This window comes from Schistocerca piceifrons, chromosome X (genome assembly GCF_021461385.2).
Source record: "Schistocerca piceifrons isolate TAMUIC-IGC-003096 chromosome X, iqSchPice1.1, whole genome shotgun sequence".
In the NCBI taxonomy this organism is placed as follows: Eukaryota; Metazoa; Arthropoda; class Insecta; order Orthoptera; family Acrididae; genus Schistocerca; species Schistocerca piceifrons.
In genome coordinates this window covers 620,676,670-620,694,136 of record NC_060149.1, presented here as the reverse complement: position 1 = coordinate 620,694,136, position 17,467 = coordinate 620,676,670, and positions in this window count along the sequence as shown.

Sequence of the window (17,467 nt, the reverse complement as noted above, 5' to 3'; positions counted from 1 at the left end):
TCCGGTGTGAACGGTGCCCAATCCATTCTTCAGATTCCACGTACTGTCAGATATCGACACACTCTGCGAGAACGATGGGATCGGACGTTATGACCCAGAGTGAATCCTTCCCCTACAGTCTCTGGAAAGGCACTCACTATGGGTGGAAGAATGTTGTTTTCGTACACTGCAGCAGTCGTGTTGCCTTCAATTGGAACGAGTGGTGTGCGGCGGCCGTACATGATACATGCCCAGAATACAACTGAGCAATCGGATTGTTGGTGACATTCCACAGTCATTGAGAGATGATGGCGTCCCCTGTTCACCTCCATATCCACAGTTGTCGTCAGGGTGCAAGGCTATTCGTACCTCGTCTGTGAACAGCATTTTGGTCCACTGGTCTCGTTCCCAATGTTCATGTGCTCTAGTCTATCTTACACGAGCACCCCTGTGATGTGGACAGAGTGGTGTAATCTTGAGAGGTCTTCGGCTGTACAACCTCCCATCATGAAGTCTGCTACGCACAGTGTAGGTACTTACGGTAACCCCTGTGTCTTCTTGAAGCGCGAGGCGCATAGTATTCGCTGTCTTTGTAGGGCGTCTGTGCAGATATCGTTACATACCGGTCCCTAGCTGCTGTAGTTTTGCGTGGACGGCCTTCGCGTTGTCGATCCGCTATTGAATACGTTTCCTGGAACTTTTTCCACAGTCTGGAGACAACATTTTGATTAACGTGAACAATATTTGCATTTTGTCTCACGTTTCATCCCATCAATCTACATCTACATCTACATAATACTCCTTCAGTCATCTAATGGTGTGTGGCGGAGGGTAGATTCGGTACCACTATCTGATCCGTCCAACCCTGTTCCACTCAGGAATACTATGTGGGAAGAATGATTGTCGGTAAGCCTCTGTATTGACTCTAATTTCTCGAATTTTCTCAAAAATGGTTCAAATGGCTCTGAGCACTATGGGACTCAACTGCTGAGGTCATTAGTCCCCTACAACTTAGAACTATTTAAACCTAACTAACCTAAGGACATCACAAACATCCATGCCCGAGGCAGGATTCGAACCTGCGACCGTAGCGGTCTTGCGGTTCCATACTGCAGCGCCTTTAACCGCACGGCCACCTCGGCCGGCCGAATTTTCTCCTCGTGGTCAATACGCAAGATGTAGGTAGGGGGAAGTAATAAGTTGTCCGACTCCTCCTGAAAAGTGCTGTCCAGAAATTTCAATAGTAAATCTCTCCGTGATGCACAACACCTCTCTTGTAACGTCTGCCAGTGGAGTTTGTTTAGCATCTCCGTAAAACTCTCTCGACAGCTAAGCGATCCCGTGATGAAACGCGCCGCTCCCCATTGGATCTTTCCTATCTCCTCTATCAGTCCTATCTGAGAGGGATCCCAGAGAAGTTTACAGTACTCAAGAATCGGGTGAACAAGCGCCTTATAAGCCACTTCTTTCGGGGATGAGTTACATTTCCTTAAGATTCTTCCGACGAATCTGAGTCTGGTGACTGCTTTTCCCACTATCTGTTTTTTATGGCCATTCCACTTAAGGTCGCTGTAGATAGTTACGCCCAGACATTTTTTGACAGACGCTGTCTCCAGCTCAATAGTGTAGCTGTCCAGTAGTGGATTTATTTTCCTATGTATGCGCAGTATGTTATATTTATTTACGTTCAGGGTCAACTGCCAGAGCCTGCACTGTTCATCAATTCTCTGCAGGTCGTTCTGCTAATTCTTTCTATCTTCTGGCGTTGCTACTTTGGTATAGACAACTGCATCATCTGCGAGTAGCTTTAAAGAGCATCCGACGCTTCCTACTAGGTCATTTATATACGAGGGTAAGTCAATTATTATCCGCAGAGTAGTTATAAAACTTTATTGTAATCAAATAGGAATCCCCTAGAAAAACATCATTTTTCGACATAGTCTACTTGCATTTCAACACACTTGATCCATCGTTGTACAAGCTTCCTGATGCCCTCATAAAAGAAGGTTCTCGGTTGAGCTGCGAGCCAAGAATGCACCGCTTCTTTTACTGCTTCGTCGGAGGCAAATCGACGGCCCCTTAATGCCTGTTTGAGTGGACCGAACAAGTGACAGTCAGAAGGGGCAAGATTGGGTCTATATGGACGATGATCCAGCAGTACTTCAAATTTGAGTTTCTGGAGCGTTTCAGCAGTGTGGGCAGCAATATGCGGACGGGCAGTGTCGTGCAACAACACAACACCTTTTGACAGCAATCCTCAGCGTTTGCTTCGAATTGCAAGCTTTAGCCCGGCAGCAAGCATCTCTCTGTAAAGTACACTGTTTATTGTTGTGCCCATTTCCCCATAATGTTCCAGTACTGGACCTTGTGCGTCCCAAAAAACTGTAAGCATCAGTTTTCCTGCGGACGGCTGGGTCTTGAACTTTTTCTTGCAAGGTGAATTTGGATGTTTCCATTCCACACCCTGCCGTTTACTCTCCGGCTCGTAATGATGGATCCATGCTTCGTCACCACTAATGATCCTGTCTAAGAAGTTGTCCCCTTCGTTACCATAACGATCCAAATGTTTTTTGCAGGTGTTCAAGCGCGTATGTTTATTCAACTGTGTGAGTTGTTTTGGGACCCATCTTGCACAAACTTTATGAAACCCAAGTCTGTTGTGGATGATTTCGTAGGCAGAACCGTGACTAATTTGCAACGATGTGCCACTTCGTCAATAGTTAATCGTCTGTCTAAGAGGATCATTTCACGTGAACGCTCAGTGGTTTCTTCATTTGTGGCGGTAAACGGTCGTCCGGCTCCTTATTCGTGCGTAATACTTGTGCTACCATGTTGGAATTTTTCAGTCCATTCGTAGATACTCCGTTGTGGCAAAACACTGTTCCCGTACTGTTCAGAAAGTCTTCGATGAATTTCGGCCCCTGATACGCCTTCTGACCACTACAAACGGATCACTGAACGTTGCTCTTCTTTGGTGCAAATACACTCCTGGAAATGGAAAAAAGAACACATTGACACCGGTGTGTCAGACCCACCATACTTGCTCCGGACACTGCGAGAGGGCTGTACAAGCAATGATCACACGCACGGCACAGCGGACACACCAGGAACCGCTGTGTTGGCCGTCGAATGGCGCTAGCTGCGCAGCATTTGTGCACCGCCGCCGTCAGTGTCAGCCAGTTTGCCGTGGCATACGGAGCTCCATCGCAGTCTTTAACACTGGTAGCATGCCGCGACAGCGTGGACGTGAACCGTATGTGCAGTTGACGGACTTTGAGCGAGGGCGTATAGTGGGCATGCGGGAGGCCGGGTGGACTTACCGCCGAATTGCTCAACACGTGGGGCGTGAGGTCTCCACAGTACATCGATGTTGTCGCCAGTGGTCGGCGGAAGGTGCACGTGCCCGTCGACCTGGGACCGGACCGCAGCGACGCACGGATGCACGCCAAGACCGTAGGATCCTACGCAGTGCCGTAGGGGACCGCACCGCCACTTCCCAGCAAATTAGGGACACTGTTGCTCCTGGGGCATCGGCGAGGACCATTCGCAACCGTCTCCATGAAGCTGGGCTACGGTCCCGCACACCGTTAGGCCGTCTTCCGCTCACGCCTCCAGTGGTGTCGCGACAGGTGTGAATGGAGGGACGAATGGAGACGTGTCGTCTTCAGCGATGAGAGTCGCTTCTGCCTTGGTGCCAATGATGGTCGTATGCGTGTTTGGCGCCGTGCAGGTGAGCGCCACAATCAGGACTGCATACGACCGAGGCACACAGGGCCAACACCCGGCATCATGGTGTGGGGAGCGATCTCCTACACTGGCCGTACACCACTGGTGATCGTCGAGGGGATACTGAATAGTGCACGGTACATCCAAACCGTCATCGAACCCATCGTTCTACCATTCCTAGACCGGCAAGGGAACTTGCTGTTCCAACAGGACAATGCACGTCCGCATGTATCCCGTGCCACCCAACGTGCTCTAGAAGGTGTAAGTCAACTACCCTGGCCAGCAAGATCTCCGGATCTGTCCCCCATTGAGCATGTTGGGGATTGGATGAAGCGTCGTCTCACGCGGTCTGCACGTCCAGCACGAACGCTGGTCCAACTGAGGCGCCAGGTGGAAATGGGCATGGCAAGCCGTTCCACAGGACTACATCCAGCATCTCTACGATCATCTCCATGGGAGAATAGCAGCCTGCATTGCTGCGAAAGGTGGATATACACTGTACTAGTGCCGACATTGTGCATGCTCTGTTGCCTGTGTCTATGTGCCTGTGGTTCTGTCAGTGTGATCATGTGATGTATCTGACCCCAGGAATGTGTCAATAAAGTTTCCCCTTCCTGGGACAATGAATTCACGGTGTTCTTATTTCAATTTCCAGGAGTGTAGACAGCGGAGCAGCCACAGTAGCAATAACGAAACTAACCTAACAGCTTGAAAATTGCAACGATATAACAACAAATAAACAAAGCATGCGTCATCAACGTAAAACGATAGTACTACCAAAATAAACAAAAATATAACTAAATTGCGGATAATATTTGACTTACCCTCGTGTATTGTAAACAGTAACGGTCCTATCACACCTCCCTGTGGTACTCCGGATATTACCTTTACATCTGTCGACTTAGTTCCGTTAAGAGCGACGTGTTGAGTTCTATCTGCAAGAAAGTCTTGCAGGTCTGCTGCGATACTCCGTAAGCTCGTATTTTCTTCATTAAGCGGCAATGCGGGACGGTGTCAAATGCCTTAATGAAATTAAGGGACACGGCATCAACCTGAGCGCCGTTGTCCACTGCGCTGTTGATCTCATGGAGGAACAGAACGAACTGAGTTTCGCAGGATCTCTGATGATTTTTATAGAAGAGATGTTCATTTTCCAAAAAGTCATAATTCTTGAGCATAAAACATGTTCCATATTTCTACAACAGATTGATGTCAACGATATAGGTCTATAATTGTGTGGATTTGTCTTGCGGCCTTTCTTAAAAACGGGAATGATATGCACTTTTTTTGCAGTCGTTAGGTACCTTTCGTTGCTCAAGCGATCTACGATAAATTACTGCTAGAAGGGGAGCAAGTTCTTTCGCATAATCTTTATACAATCTTATAGGTATCTCATCTGGTCCTGAAGCCTTTCCGCTACTAAGTGAATTTAGCGGCTTTTCAATTCCGCGGTCGGTTATCTCAATACCTGCCATTTCGATGTTCGTACGACGATTGATAGGAATGGCAGTGTTACGATCTTCCGCGATGGAACAACTTCGGAAGACCGAATTCAGTATTTCGGCCTTCTCTCTGTTATCTTCCGTTTCAGTGCCGGTGTGATCGCTAATAGATGATTTTTACCCATTTTCTCATTCCCTATACGACCAAAATCTCTTACAGTTTTTGCTCAGATCGGCGGACAACGTCTTACTTTCAAAATCATTGAACGCTTCTCTCATTGCTCTCCGACGTTCATTTTCGCTTCGTTTAGCTTTTGTTTGTCAGCTAGGTTTTTACTTCTCTTGATTCTGAGATGAAGTGCTCTTTGTTTACGTTTTCTAACACGGTTATTAAACCATGGTGGATCTTTCCCATCCCTTAAAACCTTACTCGGAACATACTTGTCTATGGCATGTTGAGCGATGCCTTTGAATTTCTTCCGTTTGTTCTCTATATCTTCGTCCTCATCAGCGAATATTTGATGCTGACTGCTGAGATATTCCGAAATTTGTATCCTGTCGCCCTTGTTGAGCAAATATATCTTCCTACCTTTCTTAAGATTCCTTGTAGGACCCGTCGTCACAGATGCTGTCACAGCCTTATGATCGCGTTGATGATTGTGATACGGTCTGCCATGGAGAGCCTGTTCTGAGGCGTTGTGCTGCACTACGAGGCAGACAGACAAATGTGAATTCACAAGAATTCAGCTCTCGTGTACCAAGTTTGCTTGGATGCCGTGATTGCACGGTCCCTGATAAGGCAGAGTAGCAACGACGAAAGAGTTCGCATTATGTACACGACCACCTCCCTACGTAAGCACAAAAGAAACGTTCATAGTGATTGTTGGTGGGTAATTTGGAAATATGCTCAACTTTTTGTGATGAATGTAGATACAGTTATTTGATCATAACTACAGTTTGTAAATGAGTTGCAAGAAATACAAAATTAGAAAGTTGGAGGGTGGGATGAGAGCAACACATTTGTTCATCATGGTAGTTTATGTTTGTACAATTTTATAGTGGTATTTTGAATTGCAGTGCTGTGGCTGTTAGGGTTGCAGTTTCTGTTCAATATCTGTGAAGAGCCCTTGGAAATTATTTAGAAAACATTTACTGTCTAGCTCCAGCTGCTCACTTAGAATGTATGGGATGAGCTGAGGGTGAAAATATATATTTCTAGTTCCTCTAAGAGGTCCATTTTCTTGCCTTGCCTTTGTTAGTGGTATGCAATATCTGTAAGTTGCGTAAACGTTAAATGCAGCGCATCCATATTCATTCATTTGGGTGGTTATTGCAGATTTATTTAAATTTTATAGTCTAAAGGCATCCATGTGTTCGCCATATCTTATACTGAAGCTTCTTCCGGTGTGTTCAAGATAAAAGCAAGGGCACTTGTCACAAATAATCTTGTAAATTCCTGATTTTTCTATGCTGCGGCTGGTGGTTTTGGTCTGTGGATAATGTTATGTTGCACAGTGTTATTGCAACTTAGTTGAACGCCTGTCCTTAGGAAAGGATTGGCAATTTTGGTAGAAAACTGTGCTCACCCCAATACATTATAAATGAATAGCTACAGCTAGCCAATAAACATTTTCTAAATAGTTTCCTTGGGCTGTTCACAGGAATCATACATAAGCTGCACCCCTAACAGTCATATACTGCATTGTAAGATACCAGTATACAGTTTTATAAATATAAACTACATCCAACTTTTTAATTTTTTATTTCCTGCAACAAACTCATAAACCGAAACGATAATCAAATATCTGTATATATAAATGTGTTTACATATATGTCTACGTTACAATATGCAATCAGTTAGCTTTAAAATATATCGTCAATCATTTCCACTGAAAGTAAAAGAAGAACACTAAAACCAAATTGTTCTATTGTATTTTAATAATAACTCTTACAATGCAAATATGTTTCTGCTATTAACATGTTACATGTTCCACATCCCACTCATCATGTTTGCTCTATTTATTCCCATTGTCATTATTTAATGAATGATAGCTTTGTATCTTTGATTAATGATAATTTTTCATTACAAACAAAAACATCAAGTATATATCACATGTATGATGCTCAACAGTCATTTTAAGAATATTATGAAGTGTGCCAGAGTAATTTATTTACAATATATGTGCTGCGTGGAATTCAACAATATAAACTTCGAGCTAGAAAAGACCCAGAACTCTTCTCTTCAACATGAATGTTTTATCTACCACTTGGAAAAAGTCATACTTATTGCCACCCAACACCTTCACTTCATAACGTGTGGGACATATACTGCATACAACTGATGATGAATGTCTACTGCTGAAACGTTTTGCGCCGAAAGAAATCTTATTGCTGCTCGCACTTCGAATTTCACGACATTTTGTTTTACAGTACTCACGTTTTGAGGTAACAACAAGCGAATACACGAAGAACAAGGTTCTTCTTTTCACAGCTGGACACTTACTGAATTAAAGTACACGCTGATGTGACAAATACTATTGCCGCTCCGCACACAAATACTATTGCCATACTTCAGTGGTGGCTACTTTCCGAACTGCCCTGGTAACTGCTTTTTGTTAAGATATGATGTTTTCATTGTATAATTTGCTAATTCGCGGTGTACTTTCTGCTGTAAGTTAGATTACAGTAGTATCCATGTGCGTGTTTTGCAAACAATTTTTAAAATATTTGGATGAAATTTATGCTTGATGCAAAGACCTAAGTACAGTTGTCTACCAACTTATTGTTTATTTCACTAGGTCCGATAAACAAGAGAAGTGCATTTCAATAAGTTTTGGAGGCAATTTAAATGCAGAAATATTTACTTTGAAGGTCCATTGAGCTTGCAGATGTGTAGAATCTTACATATTTCGAAAAGTAATACAATTTTATTTTGCTCGAATTTTCGTAGAAAACTACGCTTATACCTGCATATTATGATAAGCAATGTGTGTTTAAACAAGCAGTCGTTCTCCGGTTTAAGTGATGTATCATAAAAATACACCTTCTTGCTTGCTTCGTTAAATCATGTTTGACTATGTTATGTGTCAGTGTGTGTCTTACATCACACATTTTTATTATATATTGGTGTTATTTAGTAGCTGATTGTACGAAATACAATCTGTAAATAGTTTTGAAGGTCATAGTTCCGAACTGGTACACGTTTTAGAGAAGCTTGGCACCATAGTTCTAACAACGACAGTTTGTATCGTCTTAACCTTGACTAGGCCCAATTTCTTTAAATTTGTAATAATTGCCCATCAGTATCATCGATTATATTTTTCTAGTGTACATTATCTTCAACCCCCTCCCCCCACCTAAACTGGTAGTAATAAAGTTAGGTGATGAAAGTACACAGCATCAGAATGAACACACTTTACATTTTTAGTTACTGTAACACTTAAATATTTAATTTCAGGATGTTCTACCACGCAGAAGTAACGAAAATTGAAAATTATATTTGCTCTTCAATTCCAATGTCGCATTTAAATTTCAGTTTCCGAGTGTTACGTTCCGAATCCACTCAAAAGTGTGAATAAAATAATATATTTTTATTCACGTGGCGTTTTGTTCCCGTTTTGTACACTACAGTGAAGGGAATGTTTGCGTAGTACAGGATGGTTAAACTCCCGCCACTTGACAGGACCCTCATGAGAAACGAGTGATCGTACAGCAATGAGACTTTGTGGAAATATTGGAAAGGACATGCGGAAGGGAAATAATGAATAAACGATTGAAAGCGATACGTTTTAGTTTCCACATGAGAGGGTGTCATTTGTTAATGGCTTGCCATTTTTACGTTTCCGTTTACAAACGTTGCCCAATGTGACGACGATCTGCATCCACAACAGCCTGGAACCGCGGTTGAGATACCATTTCACAATTATTCGTAGCATTTGTCCATCGGTGGACCATGCAGTCGTGACACAGCTCGTGCACTGTTTGAACATCCCACATTGTGCCCTTCATTCTCAGCCATGGCAACAGTAACTTCTTCAACAACTTGTGATGCTATTGGCCGTCAGCCTCTCCCTGAAGCAACTGCCAGTTCGCCAGTTAATTCAAACTTCTGAATCATTTTCTTCAACTCCATTACGGAAGGAAGACACCTCCGTATTCCTTTAATGCGTCGTTACTCGCGTGGGGCAACAACACTACTGCTGTTTTCTTGATAAAACAGCTTTTTAAGTGAAGCCCTGCTCACCTTGCCCAGACCCTTGCTGACTGTCTGCAACTGTAATACACAAATGCTTGTGTTTCAACCCTACGTTGTTTTACCAGTGCCGGTGCCTAGAGGCAGTTCATGGGACTAACGCTACTAACACGCAAATCCTGCAATGCCCAGACTTAGCATCATTACTATAAAGTTTGGTACCGCTATGGTAAATGGCTCAAGCAGCGAAAGTTTAATAATAGCAAACTGTACATCAAGAAAGATGTGGAAGAACATTGCTGGTACCAGTGAGCTCTGTCCAGCTGCATCTACGGAAGCGCATTGGGAAAAGATCCTTATACTTCGTATCTTGCCAAGTACAAAATAACGGCCACGAAGTGACACTAGAATCCAAAAGAAAATACTTTCAAATTCTGCGCTCGTAAGAGCCTGTTACGCTGCATCTTCCAGGCTTTTCTAGAAGAACAAGGTGATATGTTTCAAGACTTCAGAAAGAAAACACATTGATCTTTCTAGTGTATCTCTTGAGATCCGAACACTAACAGATCAGAAAATTGATCCTGCATTATCTCACGTATGATTTAGTCACACACTCCTTTAATGTGCATAAAAGTCATGAGTTGCAGTAGAAACTAATAAATTAGGTACTATATCAACCACACCTTTAAATAGGTGTAATTCGTAAAATCATATGTTGTAAACAATGCAGACTCCTCTTGAACAAACTAACATCTTTTCCTCATACATGTTACTACTAATAACTACACTGGAGTCCAAAATTAAAGTAAAAAACGAAATTTTTGCAAGGTTGCGTTTATTTTGCCATAAAACAGTGTAAACAGGTGCTAGTAATGCAGAAACAATGTAAAGAACACAAAACGTAAACAACTACAACATGCACAACGGCAAACAAAAATGGTCTTCGTTTTTTCCAACTTAACGGATTTGCACACACATTCCGACAACAGATTAATGTGTTCACTATGGGATGTGACCACCTCTGGCAGCAACACAGGCCTGAAAACGACGGGACATGCAGTGAATGATGTCATCAATCTCGTGTTGAGGCAATAACGCCCATTGTTCCTGCAGAGCTGCTGGCAAGTCTTGGGGAGCGGTTGGTGGATGCTAATGTGATGCAGCCGTCCCTATGGGATTCAGCGAGCGAGCCATGCAACATCTTCCGTTTCCAATAAAACATCAACCATCCGTGCTCTGTGAGGTCCAGCGTTATTGTCCATCGATACAAAGTCTGGGCCCATAGCACCTTGCTACAACAGCGCGCGAGTTCCCACGATCCCGTCACGATACCTGACAGCAGTGAAACCTTACCGACTCACCCGTAAAATTTCATAAAGAACTGTTCGGGTGGCCAGCATAATCCCTACGCACACCTTTAGGGATCCTCCTCGATATTGGTCTCTTTCCACAATGTTTGGGTCACGAAATCGTATTCCACGTTCCCTCCAGAGACGAATCGGTCGGGAATCACCCTCCAGACCAAATCGAGGCATCTATGAGAAGAACATTGGACCACTGTTCGACCGTCTAAAAATGCTTCAAATGGCTCTGAGCACTATGGGACTTAACTTCTGAGGTCATCAGTCCCCCTAGAACTTAGAACTACTTAAACCTAACTAACCTAAGGCCATCACACACATCCATGCCCGAGGTAGGATTCGAACCTGCGACCGTAGCGGTCGCGCGGTTCCAGACTGTAGCGCCTAGAACCGCTCGGCCACACCGACCGGCGTTCGACTGTCTAGTTGGCATGTTGACGACTCCGCTCTAGACGTTCCCTTCTGTGAAGACTCGTCAGAGGTACACACACAACAAGTCTCCGACAATAAAGGCCTCTGCCGTAGCCTTCTGTACAGCGTTTGCCCCGATGCGACGCATTCAGTGAATGCTGCGAGGTCAGATGCCAGTTGCCGTGCAGTACTAAGGCGGTCCATTGTACCCTTACAGCCAAATAATTGTTTCTCTTTCTGATGCCACATGTTGTCGGCCCTCCCCTGGTCTTTGGGATACAGTTTCGGTCTTTATAAACTATCGCCACATCCGAGAAACAACAGAAAGATTCACTTTAAGGCATCGGGCCACATCATTTTGCGACTGCCCTGCTTCCATTCTTTTTACGCCTCTCCACTGCAGAGTCTGGGAGGCTTCTCTGTACCGTAATGCACCGTGTGTGATTGTGTACACAGTGATTGTAGATGTGGAACTACACGACAAATACTACCCCGTTTGATGGGTGCCCTGACGGCATCTCTGGCGTGATTGTCCGTTGATCGGAATGCCATCTTCCGATCGTACGAACACCTGTTGACAGTTTGTACGATTATATCGCGAATCACATAAAAGAAAGGGAAATAGCGGTTTGTTGCTTTAATTTTGGACACCAGTGTATTTCATATGAACAAAGTGGCTATTACATCTCTATGTTAAGCATACTACATTTTTACGTATTTTGCATCTGAAGTTCCGCATTGCCTGCTAGTATTCATATAATTAGTCAGTCATAGAGACATGTACTTCAAATGCAACAATATACTTCCTTCAACAGAGCTTAAATAACAAGTTTTAAGAAGTTCTATCGGCATTTATGGGTGCTCTGTACGTAGTCTATTTTGCCAATACAGTTACTTGTACAAAGTGACAGATTCCGGAAATGTTGTTGGAATTGATTGTCAGCTTCCTGCAGGGTATAGAATACAAAGCACACGAATTATTTTAGAGCACTAAGTTTCCATTTACCATGTGCAGGAACGAAACCACAAGGGAGATCGTAAAATTCGTAGCATATGTAAAGGAAACAATTATTCTGCTTAAGTACATCTCTTCTAATGAAGTACTGCAATATCCTTCCGATCTGTCAACCGTCTATTTGTTAGAAATGGAGTCACTGACACAAGGCTTTTAATCTAAAGAATTGTACAGAAGAACTGTACAGAAAGACGTGCACTATTAAACTGGTTTCATTTTCAATACACTTTCAACAGATCTAAAAAAGTGGTCAAATCCTAGTTGAAAGATTTCCTTGTGACACACTCCTATTCTGTAAAAGAGTTTCTAGCAGTAATAGACGACTTTTCTTTGTAATGTGTTATTTATTTGTATACTCTGCTTCCTCCGTGTTTTGTTAATTCTTTAATTATCTGTTTAGAAATTTTCTAAGCAGCAATCTGTTAACTGTTTACTGATTTATTACAAGACGAAGGAGCTTTAGCTCACATGGTTCCACGAAACCAAATGAATAAATAAATAAATAAATAAATAGCTAAGTTATTCATAACCCGTACGGACCGATCGAAATTTTTGCCCAACCACAACAAGGCGGACGATGTAAAGCATATGAATCGGATGGTATGCGGAGTTCTACGCCCAGAGATGAAATTTATGTATCCAGACAGTACAGATATCACTGGCTGCTACTGATTTTTTGTTCTTTGCTTTATTGTGCCTGTTTACAAGTGGTTGTAAAGGAGTAACTTTTACAAAAATTGTGTATGGATTATAATCTGCAGCTTGCCTTGTTCTATTAAAGCGCTTAGAAGGGTTAGGAAGTTTCGTGCTTTGATGTCATAAAGACTACTTGCAATCTAATCCAATAACCATGAATGACTTTCACTTCAAGCAAGAAAACAACTGCCTCGAAGAGGAAAATTGGTTATGGTATATCACTTGATGAGCGTGGCTCAGATGCTCACGTTACTAGTTGTTTTAGGCTTCTTGATCTGAAAATATTATCCAGTGTTATATTATCTGTCTATGTAAGTGTTGACTGTGGTACAAGAACTTTCAAGTTATATGACGAAGAAGACAGAATTGGAATAGTGTGTAACTTGCATCTCATTTGCGATTGCTGACATTCACAGACAGCTTTTACAACTTCAGCACCAAGTAACTGGAGATATGAAGCATATATGGGATTACTATGTCGTACGAGATGTTTAGGTGTAAGCAGAGAAGGTTCAGACTTTTCGTGACACTATGAATATGTCATAACTTCAGCACCAAGTAACCTGAGATATGAAGCATACATGCGTTACTATGTGGTATGAGATGTTTAGATGTAGACTGAGAAGGTTCAGACTGTTTTCTGGGACTAAGAATATGCGACAACCCAATGCTAGGTAAACCGATGGAAATAAAGAATTTCTACATGCTCTTCAGAAGAATGCGGGAAAAAACTTGATATCGTCAGTACACGAATCTGAAGAGGTAAGTAGTGATCTGAAGACAGAAGCAGATGACATACCAGACGCCGACTGCTATCTCTCATGTGATGAAACGTGGGTCAAGTGTGGTCATACATCGCTGTATGGAGTTTCACTTATCATTAATGTTGATTCTGAGAAAAGTTCTTGACATCCAGGTGATGAGTAAATATTTTAGTAGCTGTGCACTCAGAAATAAATCTGATACCGAAGAGCAAGAAAAAAAGTGGCGCTCTAAGCACAAAAAAAATTTGATGTAGAAATTATACTGGTTCTAGTGGTGGAATTGAACCTACAGATATGAAGCTTGTTTCATGGAAGCGTGGAAAATTATGTTGATAAATACATACGATACCTTAGTGACGATGACCCTTGTTCATTTATTGCTGTTTTGTAAAGAGATTATAGTTGTTCTAGTTGTACTATAGAAAATTAGAATGTGTCGGCCTTGTGCAAAAACGTATGGAAGGTAAACTTTAAAAATTAAAACATTAATTCAAAATTTAAAAAACCTGAGGATGTAAAATCTCTAGGCGGTGGGGGGGGGGGGGGGGGCGTTAGCAGTGTACTGCGTCAAGGGCATAAGAGAAAACAACGGAAATGTGAAGAACTTGCAGAAAGCAATTGGTCCATCTATTTTCATACACTGTCTACTGATGACAAACTCGTACATAATTTTTATGACGTATCAGGGTGCAAATTCAAGAAGGCTGTATACGAAGGCACCTTTACTCACAGAAGCACAGTTTACAGAGGCTGTATTAAATGCAATAAAACCCATGTTTAGGTGTTTATCAGATCAGACCTTTGAAAAACTGTGTGAATGGAAAATCTCAAAATCCTAGTAAAAGTTGCAACTCTCTGATGTCTCTGAGTGCCAATACAACCTTCTTTACACAATTGCTGTTCAAATTGCTGTACATGATATCTGCTCAAAGTTTAACTACGGTAATCCAGGCAAACTATGAATTCTAAACAGGCAAGGATTTCATACAGGGACATTCACACTCCCAGTAGTAGTGTTGCAGTATATGGATAACACGAGAACTGTTGCAGCTGATATTATTCCTACTAAAGTTCGAAATCAGCTTAACCAAGGAAAAGAGAGTGCTTGAGGATAAAGCGGAGTATGCGTGTGCTTTGCACTAGTTCACACAGATAACAGAATACCTAATACGAACACTCCCACATCTTTGATTTTGTAAGTCGTATGTACCTTTATCTCACAAACCATTGAAGTTAGAGCAATTCACTGTAGTATAAATTTAGTCAACACTATAATGTAAAATTCTATTGAAGAAATTTTCACTTAATACAGGGTTCTTCACAAGTACCGTCAGCGTTCCAGAAGATGATAGCGCATGAACTAAAAGACATTTAGATAAACGACGCATATCGGAGGACAGAGCATCGGTTCAGTATAGATTCGTAATATGCGCCGTGGCGTAGTTGCACTACACTGAGGTGACCAAAGTCATGGGATAGCGTACGCGAGGTACAAAAGGGCAGTGCACTGGAAGATATGTCATTTGCACTCAGTTGATTAATGTGAAAAGGTTTCCGATGTGATTACAGCCGCACGATTGGAGCTAACAGACTTCCAACGTGGAATGATAATTGGTGCTTGACGCATGGGACAGTCCATTTCGGAAATTGTTAGGGAATTCAATATTCCGAGATCCACAGTGTCAAGAGTGTGCCGACAATACGAAATTTCAGGATTTACCTCTCACCACAGCCAACGCTGTGGTCGACGGCTTTCACTTGACGAATAAGAGCAGCGGAGTTTATGAGGAGTTGTCAGTGGTAACAGACAAGAAACACTGCGTGATATAACAACAGACGTCAAAGTGGGACGTACAACGAACGTATCCGTTAAGACAGTGTGGCGAAATCTGCCGTTAATGGGCAATGGCAGCAGACGACAGACGCTAGTGCCTTTGCTAACAGCACATTGCCTGCAGCGCCTCTCCTGGGCTTGTAACCATATCGGTTCGACCCTAGACGACTGGAAAACCGTAGCCTGGTCAGATGAGTCCCAATTTGAGTTGGTAAGAGCTGATTGTAGGTTTCGAGGGTGACCCCACGAAGCCATGGACCTTAGTTGTCAACAAGGCACTGTTCAAGCTGGTTGTGGTTGTATAATGGTGTGGGCTGTGTTTGCAAGGAATGGACTGGGTCCTGTGGACGTTCGGCTATTTGGAGACCATTTGCAGCTATTCATGGACTTCATGTTCCCAAACAACGATCGAATTGTTATGAGTGACAGTGTGCCATGTCACCGGGCCACAACTGTACGCGATTGGTTTGAAGAACATTCTTGATAGTTCGAGAGAATGATTTGGCCGCCCAGATCGCCATACGTGAGCGCCGTGGAACATTTAGGGGACATAGTCTAAAGGTCATATCATGCCCAAAATCCTGCACCGGCAACACTCTAGCAATTATGGACGGCTGTAGACGCGACATGGCTTAATATTTCTGCAGGGATCTTCCAACGACTTGTTGAGTCCACGCCACATCGAGCTGCAGCACTATGCCGGGCAAAAGGAGGTCCGACACGACGTAAGGAGATATCCTATGACTTTTGTCAGTTTAGGGTAGGTGGTAATCGTGTCAGCTCATCCAGTCTCTATAGCCACATCGAATCACATTGCGCCTGTATATAGGCAACCCTAGGAAGAGATTTCCAAAGGGAGCGTCTACCACGCTTAATGTATTGCATACACGTGTTTACGTTTACATTGCCACAAATGGTGCCGAGACTGAGCATCAGTAATGTGAGTAAACTTGTAGAGATGCCCTACCGACTGCAATTTGTCTGTTTTCAGTTAGTATTGTAGTTTTCATGCAGTCGTCTTCTGAAACTCCAGAGGTACTTATGAATAACCCTATAAAATAAAAAATCATTTGTCGAGGAGAAAAGACCTAAAATTTGTTGCAGCCTTTTCAAAGGTATTTGGAGACCTGTAAAATTTCAGCAAAAGAAGATATCGTAATTCTGTTCCACAGATATCTGTATCCATACTAATAGTAAAGCTGTAAAAACGTCGTGTCTGCCAGTTTCTCTGTTTGAACACGCTAATCTCCGTAACTGCTAGACGATTTTGCAGGTGGTTTTCACAGGTAACTTAAGCGTAGCTTGGGACAACATATGGACTTTATTTCATCAAAATCGAATCACAGAAAAACATTTATCGTGATTGAAAACTTTATAAATACGAAAATGTGTTTCTCTGTTACATTTTCACGACTAAACCGCTGAACCGGTTTTGATTAAATTTGCTGTGGATGTAGGTTGAACGCTTAGGAAGAAGGTAGGTTACAGTAGACTAAGAAGATAGGCCACAGTAGAAAGTGTTTTGTACAAGGTATTTATTGATTTCAAGAATTTTACGTCACTTAAGGAAAAATATTTAATCTATGTAAAAGCAACTTATTATTTGACTTTTGAATTTTATCATACTTGTGAAAATGCTTTTGTTGACTGATATTTTCTACATTATACGATTCATCATAATAAATAAAAAGCCGACACTTAAAAGTGTGAAGTAGGGGATGGAACACATTTTTTTATATATGTGAACATAAACCATGATAAAAAGTGATTAAATTAGTCGCATAAGATACTCACAGCATAATGTGTAGCTACTTCAATAGCACGACGCATAGAGGCGAGAACCTGGCCTTGCCCACCCACATGAACTGCTTGGAAGCAATCCTATATGCTTGCCACATTACGCATGCTATGCATACTCCAACAGGCAGACGCCTGAGAGAAGTTGACGTCATTACACGTACAATAGCTTACTTACTTATCATCACTCATCATAACAAAATTACTAATGTGCGACCGTAGACGTGGGTAACAGCTAGTCTATAATGAT